Source organism: Formica exsecta, unplaced genomic scaffold (genome assembly GCF_003651465.1).
Source record: "Formica exsecta isolate Colony F162 unplaced genomic scaffold, ASM365146v1 scaffold573, whole genome shotgun sequence".
NCBI lineage: Eukaryota > Metazoa > Arthropoda > Insecta > Hymenoptera > Formicidae > Formica > Formica exsecta.
Genome location: NW_021852988.1, coordinates 46680 through 55459, shown reverse-complemented (window position 1 = coordinate 55459; position 8780 = coordinate 46680). Strand labels below are relative to the sequence as shown.

Below are 8780 nucleotides of genomic sequence, written 5' to 3'. Positions count from 1 at the left end.
CTTCTGCCTCATTCTCTGTACCTTCTACGTCTGCCTTATTCTTCTGTTCAAAATCCGATCCGTCTACTGACGTAGAGGAATTTAACTTTTCCTCACTTGCGTCCTCCTCCACGAGATTTACTTCCTCGCTCGTGGCAGCTGCTATAATATCAACACAAACCAAAAAGAATTATAAGCAGCTGACTCGCTATAACGTGCGATTTGTCCTCCCTCGAGTGAAGGCTCATCGCTGTGAAATTTTCTAATGTGCGATATAAACTCTTTTTTGTACTCACCATTCTCTTTATCCTCTGGGTTTGAGTTTTGGTAAGCAGAGTTGTGCCTCCGTGGAGGCACGGAGATTTTTTTGGGATTGTCGGCCACTTGGAACTTAGGAGTTCGGGATTCACCGGGGGCTTTTCGCCGTTTTAATTAAATGTGTAGTTCTATTAGAATAAAAATCGTTTATTTAAAGATACCAGCTTTAAATCTTTTTTTCTTTCTCGCTTTACAATTGTTTGGCTTATCGCGATATAGAGTTGCTTCGCGTGCGCGTGCCTAATATCACGTTTGCCTTTGCGAGATTAGCTGTGACGCTCTTTACTATTAAATGATTACAATTGTCCGTCTTGTGATTGCTTCTGTTAATTTAACGATTATGATTACACATATATAAATGATTAATTTAACGATTATGACTGCTTGCCGCTCGTTAGCGGTGGGTCGTTTTTGTTCGAAATTATATAGGTATTCAAAATAAAATAAAATGAGTTCAGTCTTATTGTTTAATTATCTTTAAACTGTATACACTTAATTAATTCAAAAAGTTTGATATAAGAATTTACAACAAGACATATAATCATTAGAACATAAGTATCACAAAAAGTGTTATTACTGTTCTCTCTTTCAATGAGCATATAATCTAATCAATATAAATGAAACACGAAATATAATAACGATATAATAAATTCACGGATTTCTCTGTATGTTAGTACTTACCAGGTTTAATTATAACTTATGAAATCGTATAATTTTGGATTGAGGTAAATGTATATCACCCAACATTAACCCGCCTGAAGCGTACTAAATTCGATTTGACTATTTTCAATCGGTTTCAATACCGCATTTTCGGTACAGAAATCTCAATCAATTCGGATTACATTTTTTTTTAATCCGTTTCAATCGACCATTTTCGGCAGGGTATCGTTTGGTACGCTCTTTGGTTGATCGCTTGATCGATCGCTCGCTCGCTTATTCGCACGTGGCTGCCACGCTGTCCGCACGCTAGGGACGATCGCAACGGAAAGAGACCGATTCCTCAGCACCAGCCTGCTGACTGTCCTCCCGCGCCATCTCAACCAAACTTATTAATTTGCTTCCGCCAAAAACCGCGAAATATGATTTAACTTAAAACGACATGTACAAAATTATTTTTCTCATCACACCCTCTTAATTTTGTGCAAGTTATCACATAAGATATTTCTTGCACTTCTTAAATTTCTGTACATTCAGTGGTTTGGTGAAAATGTCTGCAACATGCATATGGGTCGGACAATGTTTAAGCTTAACAATTTTCTTTTTAACAAGATCATGTATAAATCGATATCTAACATCTATATGTTTTGACCTTCTGTTAACTACACCGTTTGTAATTAATGCCATAGCGCTCTGATTATCTATGTTTAATTCTATTGTCATTGGTTTATTTAGTAATTCTTCGGACAATGCTTTTAAGTATACGAGTTCTTTGCAGCATTTCGCGGCTGCCACATATTCCGCTTCAGTACTGGAAATTGCTATAATCGTTTGTTTTCTTGAACACCACGTTATTGCTCCGCCAGCATAAAATACGACAAATCCCGTAGTGCTTCGTCTCGTTTCTGTGTCGCCTGCGAAATCTGCATCACAATAGGCTTCAAGCAGGTCATCTGGTTGGCTGTTGCTGTATTTGAGTCCTTGTTTTACATTATCCTTCAGATACTTCAGAATGTGTTTTACATCATTGATATTTTCTTGCGAATAATTCTCAATGTATCTACTACTGTAATTTGTTGCATACGAGATATCTGGCCTTGTTTTTGGAGATATATATAGAAGACTTCCAACTATCTCTCCGTATGTAAATTTTTTAGATTTGGGTGGCGTTTTATTTTCCTCTCCTTTCAGTAGTGGTACTCTCACTTTTGAATTTTTCATTCCGTATTGTTCTAAGAGCTTGTTGATATATTCTTCTTGTGTCAACCTTATTTCTTTATTTATTTTTATAATTTCTAATCCAATTAACGTTTCTGGATTTCTCACAGCTGTCATCTTAAATTCGCTGCTTAGTTCCTTAATTATTTGTTCCAGTTCCATTGGATTGCTTCCTACAAGAATCCCGTCGTCTACGTAGATTCCTAGTATTAGATCACTGTCACTTTTCTTGAAAAGGCATTGTTTGAGTGGTTTAAATTTCTTCTTTTTCAGGAAGCTTGAGAATCGCATGTTCCAACTAAGCGGGGTTGTTTTAAGCCGTACAATGCCTTTTTCAATTTAAAGTATTTGTTTTTGACTTTCGTTTTTGACTATATATATCTGTCCGGTAGATATATTGTTGCATCCCCGGATTATGCCCGTCTTCGAGAGATTGTCTCTAAGCACGTTGCCGGGGAGTTCGCTGTTAAACAACGGCGGACATGTTGTTTTGGGTCGCCATCTTAGGGTGCGTTCCGTTTCACGCATGATGCACATAGGGTACTGACGCAGGGCATGGAGTGCAAGAATCGTTCCGTTTTTCTACTGCACTTCATGCACTGATCATGCGCTTTTAATAACGGAACAGTTTTTGTGCAGTTCATGCAATATATTAAATAAACATGGACAGAAATTTGAGGTTAACCAAATCACAGACAAATTTAGTGATTGGTATTACATCTACTTTCGTGATGAACACGGAAGAAGATTTATATTCTTCAAGCAGCAATAATGATTCATCTGAAAGTAATTTTTCAAGTGATGAAGAAAATGGAATTTCTACTCTGTATGCTATACTTATGGTGGGAGAAACAAGAGGACCGAGTATTCTTTGTGAAAAATTGACAAATTATGTTGAACGAGTTGTACCAGGATATTCCCGATAGCAATTCAAGGAGCATTTCAGATAAGCTGCAAGCAATATTTATAATATCAATATATGATGGCACTTATTGTATTATTATTAGCACAAGAGATTAACCCTATTTTGTTGCAGAATGTTTCCTGAGACGTATGAAATGGTTTTACATTTGATTGGACCGGCTTTAAGTGCAACAAATGTAGGAAGAAAGCAAATACATCCAGGAAAGCAGTTATTAATAGCATTATGGTTTTTGTCCACTCCAGACTCTTACTAGGTATCTTTTCATTTTTATAATATAACTGATATTTTTTGTATTATTGAATTGTAAAAATAAATAGCATTATTTTGATAGATCAATACATGTTCAATTTGGCGTTGGAAAAGCAACAGCATTCAGAGCAGTAAGACGAATAACATATGCTTTGCATTGTCTTGCGCCAAGGTTTATTTGTTGGCCAAAAGGTGAAGCTGTAACTCGTACCATTGACAAATTTTCAAAATTAAGACGTTTCCCTAATGTAATTGGAGCTCTTGATGGATCACACATTAAAATTAGAGCTCCAAAAGTAGATCCTGCTTCATACATTTGTAGAAAGCAATTTCACGCTATTCATTTACAGGCTGTGTGTGATGCGCAATCCATATTTATTCATTGTTATGCAGGGAATGTCGGTTCAGTACATGATGCCAGAGTGTTTAGAAATTCCCCACTCGCTCATTATATTGAGGTGCCAAATGAATATTTTCCTTTTGACTCTCATACCATAGCAGATGCTGCATACACAATTCATTCACGTGTAATGGTACCATTCAGAGATAATGGCCACTTAACGGTGTATCAAAAAAATTACAATTTTTGTTTATCGTCAACTAGAATGGCCATAGAGCGAGCTTTTGGTTTATTGAAAGTACGCTTTCGTATTTTATTAGATTGCTTGCCTCTTATTGATATAAAAAAATACCACAAGTAATAATAGCTTGTTGCGTTTTGCATAATAATTATATTATAAATAATTATTAAGAGAAGACTCGCTTTAATGCTGCAGAAATATAAGAAGTAAAAACATCCGTATAGTACATTACATAACAAGAAATTCATTGATTTATATTAAGAGCTAATTGTTCTATCTGCAATTAAAATGATTTTCTGTGCCAAGGCGTCCAGCTTCTTCCATGTTGCGACACTTTTCGCATGCTCACGTGCTGCCTGGTCGTTCATGCCTGCTTCGAGAGCATCCGGCAATACACTCGCACCGATCACAATGTCCCATGCGGCATTCGCATTCAAAACAATGCGTATCTGGAATTTCCATACGTTCCAGTTTTCAACGTTTTTCAATTTCAGGACTCGCGACAATTCGTGCTCCATCGTGTCTCGGTTATACGTTTCACTTTTGCACGTGGCTCGGAAATAACTTTGATCACGAATACGACTTTTCGCGCTTATTAGATTTTATTACGCCCGAAAATAACTATTGTAAAATGACTCTGTACTAAATCGAAGTTTTAGTAACGAAGTGACGTCACGCGGCTACAGCGCCATATTGGCGCGTTTTCGTAGCATTTCAAACTATGATATTTTAAATAATTTAAAAATAATACAAATTGAACGTTTTGAAGCAAACGAAAAAAATTTTAATAACTAAATAGGGTATGAACTTCAATAAAAAAATATTTTTGAAAAACGTTATAATACCCTATTATTGCGTATGACTTTGGCACAAAGAACTAAAATATTAATTTTTATATAAAAACTTTAAGCACCGTTCGTAATTAAAAATACAACATAAAACATTGAAACTTAACAAAAAAAATCCAAATTATTGTTTTGTTGTAACCCGACTAATTTCTCAATATATTAAAAGATAAAACAATAAAGTTAAACAGAAAAGATTAAGAAAGAGCTGAGTAAAGCAATGCATTAAAATTAGAAAAGAGATCAAGGAAAGATAATTAAGAAAGAGTAAATAAGTAATAAAAGATTATTAATAAAATAAAAGTATGATACGTGACTAAAGAGAAGGAAGTTACGGTCAAGTTCTCGGAAGCTGAGTAAGCAGCTGACGAGACAGCTGACGAGCGGAGCACGAGACATGCTCCGGTCAGGGACACCACACTCCTCCCTAATCAACGATCTAATTAATTAATATATATTGAGCGCGACATGCACCGACGCTAGCTCAGTAATATAGCTTATTAACATCGCTTGCTACTCGCTCGCATATATCAATAGTATCGAAGTACCGTACGTATCGCGCCCGACTATTATAATCGCGATTAAGTGATAGTGTACAAGAATCTGTGAAATATATCAATTTATACTTAACGTTCGGGAGTGTCTTATTTAGAACGTGGATCCTAATCCTTTGGGCGTATAAATCCCAAAAGACCTCTTCCTTAGCGGCTAGAGGCACAACATAATAAATAAATATTTTAAAATGCATTAATAAAATTGTTGATTAAGCGCTGCATTCTGTTGAATGTAGTCATTACAATTTTTTTCAAATTATCAAAGCATCTTGTTTAATAAAAAAAATTGTGTTAAAATTATTTAAATTCACTTTTCAACAAGTTTACTTAAAAGGTGAACAAGGGACCTTTGTATTTCGAAAGTTTCCTTGTGCATCTCTTTTCTTTCTGCTCTTTTCATTTCCCATCTCTGCTCCCTCTTTGTTTCCCTTTCAAGTTGTTCTCTTTTTCTTTCTTCTCTCGTCTGATCTCTATCGTTTCGCATATCTGATATGTATGAGTCCAAAATTGATTCTACTCTTCTTTTTTTGGATTTAGCGGGAGAAAATTCCTGACTATCAAAATTGTCCATAGAAGAAGATGAGTGACATGTTGAGAATGACGATGAAGAGGTTAATACATTAGGTGTAGCTGGTCCTTCACTACTTGCTAAAGCTGGAGGAGAAACCCAAGCTTTCTCACCAAATAAGGAATCCATGGTAGAATAAAAAGTCCAAAAACTATTATGATTGCCACTTTTGGCATTAGAATCTTTAATTTTTTTATATGTTCTTTTCAAACTTGACATTTTATTCTGGACTTGTACTCCTGAAATATCATAATTTGATTTCTGTAATTCGGAAGCAATCTCACAAGGGGAGGGCCAGACGTGCCCATCTCAGATTCAAGCTGTAATTTTTCTATGAATAGTCCTTAGCTCAGCCACACGGTCGCTTCGATTATCGTTTATCGCGAAGCGGTTAAGTCGTGCTGGAAAACCTTTCATAATATTTTTTGGACGAATGCGTGAAAAGCGCGCGCTAAAACTTTAACACAATTTCTTTCTCATTAAGGACTTTTCATAGAAAAATCACCGCTTGAATCTGAGATGGGCACGTCTGGCCCTCCCCTTGTCAGACCATATTTTGTTGTGCCGTTTCAGTCCAGCCAATTCATGTTCCCTTTCACGATAAAGTTCTAAGAAAAGCATGATAACTTTGTCTGGCCAAATAAATATTGCTTCTTTTTCATTTCCACTTTCTTTATGTCCTTCTTCTCCTGTATTATCATCTTCATTTAATTCCACGCTCTTCAAATCTTGATTAGAACTATCCTTTTTGGAATTTTGAAACTGGTGAATCGTAGCAACAGTTCTTTTATCCATTTCTTTAGCAATTATCCGTTGCAATAACTCTTGATCTAAAAAATCATCAAGAGACTTACTTAAAACACTTAAAGAAGCAAAAACATATAAAAGTGCTAAGCCATAATATTCTCAGAATTTTTTTTATAAGTTAAGGTTACGTTCCAAAACATCTTCACTGAGAAAAATTTTACTCGATAGCCGTTCTAAAAAAGTTTTAACTTTTTTGAGCATTTTTGATTGGGCCCGAGTCGGTTATCGAGTAAAATTTTTCTCGGTGAAGATGTTCTGGAACGTAACCTAAGTTAAAAGAATCTTTGATAACCAACTAACTTACTTCCGCCCAATATTTGGTTTTGTTCTTCAGGCGATACAACAATTGTATATAGTTCTTCTTTCTCGCCAACAAGAACTTGCAGAGTATTTTCTGCCATTTTCTTCAAGCACACACGACAGATAAGTACGCAGATCCGCGATCAACTTGAAATCTATGTATTTCGCGCGTAAATGCATGAACTGCACGAGCTGCCTCAGCTCGCGAGGTGAGGCACTTCATGCAGTCTCATGCACCGGAAGAGGCGGGGCAACGCAGTTAACAGTAGGTTGGACCATGCATGCAGCGAGTGCGCATGAAGAGAAACGGAACGAATTTCCATGCTCTTATGCGCATCATGCGTGAAACGGAACGCACCCTTAGTTTCGTGACGGATGTCAATCCGCGCGGACGTGTTTAAGATTATTAACGATATTCTCTGTTCTCTATTTCTGTGAATAGTTCTATAGTTCTGTTTCATTAAAGTTCTTGTTCTTTCATAACTAAGAGTTATTATTTACGATGCGGAGTGTGAGTGCCGGTTGTGTTTTGCGTGATTCGATTTATCTCGATTCCGATCCGCGGACGCAACAATATATATATTTCTTCATCCAATGTACCATATAAAAATACCGTTTTTATATCAAACGCAACAATTGAATATTGTTTTGTTGCCGCAATGGCAAATATACTCCGTAGGGCACTTACATTTATTACTCGGCTATATGTTTCCTCACAGTTCACTCCATACTGTTGTTCGCACCCTCTCACTACAAGCCTTGCCTTGTATGTGCCATTTCTCTTTACTCTGAACACCCATCTGCTTTTCAGTGGTTTCAGTGACTTTGCTCGACTTGTATCCACTATCTCCCATGTCTCGTTCTCTTCTAGTGAGCGTTTTTCTTCTTTTATGGCTTTTATCCAGTTGTCTCTTTCAGGTCCTGTCACTGCTTTTATGTACTTATGTACACTTGCGTATATGTTATCATGACATAATCACGATAACGATCAGGTTTTTTTCTCTGTCTCTCTAATTTTCTTACTGTTCCTCTTGAATTTTCGTCATTTGTTTGTTCATTGATGTCTTCGTTTTCGTCTTCATTATCTTTTGATGTATTTATTTCTTCTGATGTATTTGCTTCTTCTGATGTATTTACTTCTTCTTTAACATCTAGCCAATTTTCTTGTTCTTGGTAAATTTCATTTTCTTGTTCTTCTTCGTTTTCTTTGTCGAGTTTTACATTAATCCTTTTCTTTTCTTTATCATTTTGAACTTTCGTCTCAGGAGCTTCAAATTTTACATCTTTTGCTATTATAATTTTTCTTTTAGTTGAATTCCACAATCTATAGCCATTCGGTGCGTATCCGACGAATGTATGCTTTTCATTTCTCTTATCCAGCTTCTTTAGCGGACTTAGAATCTTTGCATAAGTTTCAGAACCAAATATTTTCAATGATTTCAGATTTGGTTTTCGCTTCTCCCACATTTCATATGGTGTGGTTTTTAGTGTTTCCGTAGGAGTTCTATTTAGTAGATAGGCAGAAGTATAAATTGCTTCGCCCCACATGTCCTTGTTTAATTCGGAGTCAAACAGCAGTGCTCTTGCTTTTTCCATTAATGTTCTGTTTAATCTCTTTGCCTTTCCATTCAGCTGAGGCGTATGTGGAATTGTATTGTCAATCTGTATCCCTTTCTTCTTACACCACGATATTACATTTTCATTTATGTATTCTCTTCCATTATCGCATCGTATTTTCGACGCTTTTATGTTCCAATGTGCTTCCGCTCTCATTACATA

General features: G+C 36.1%; 1 pseudogene; it reads left to right on the top strand.

Annotated features, from left to right (window-relative positions):
- The first annotated feature begins 2834 nt into the window (after positions 1-2834).
- Positions 2835-4097, top strand: LOC115242155 (annotated as a pseudogene).
- Positions 4098-8780: the final 4683 nt, after the last annotated feature.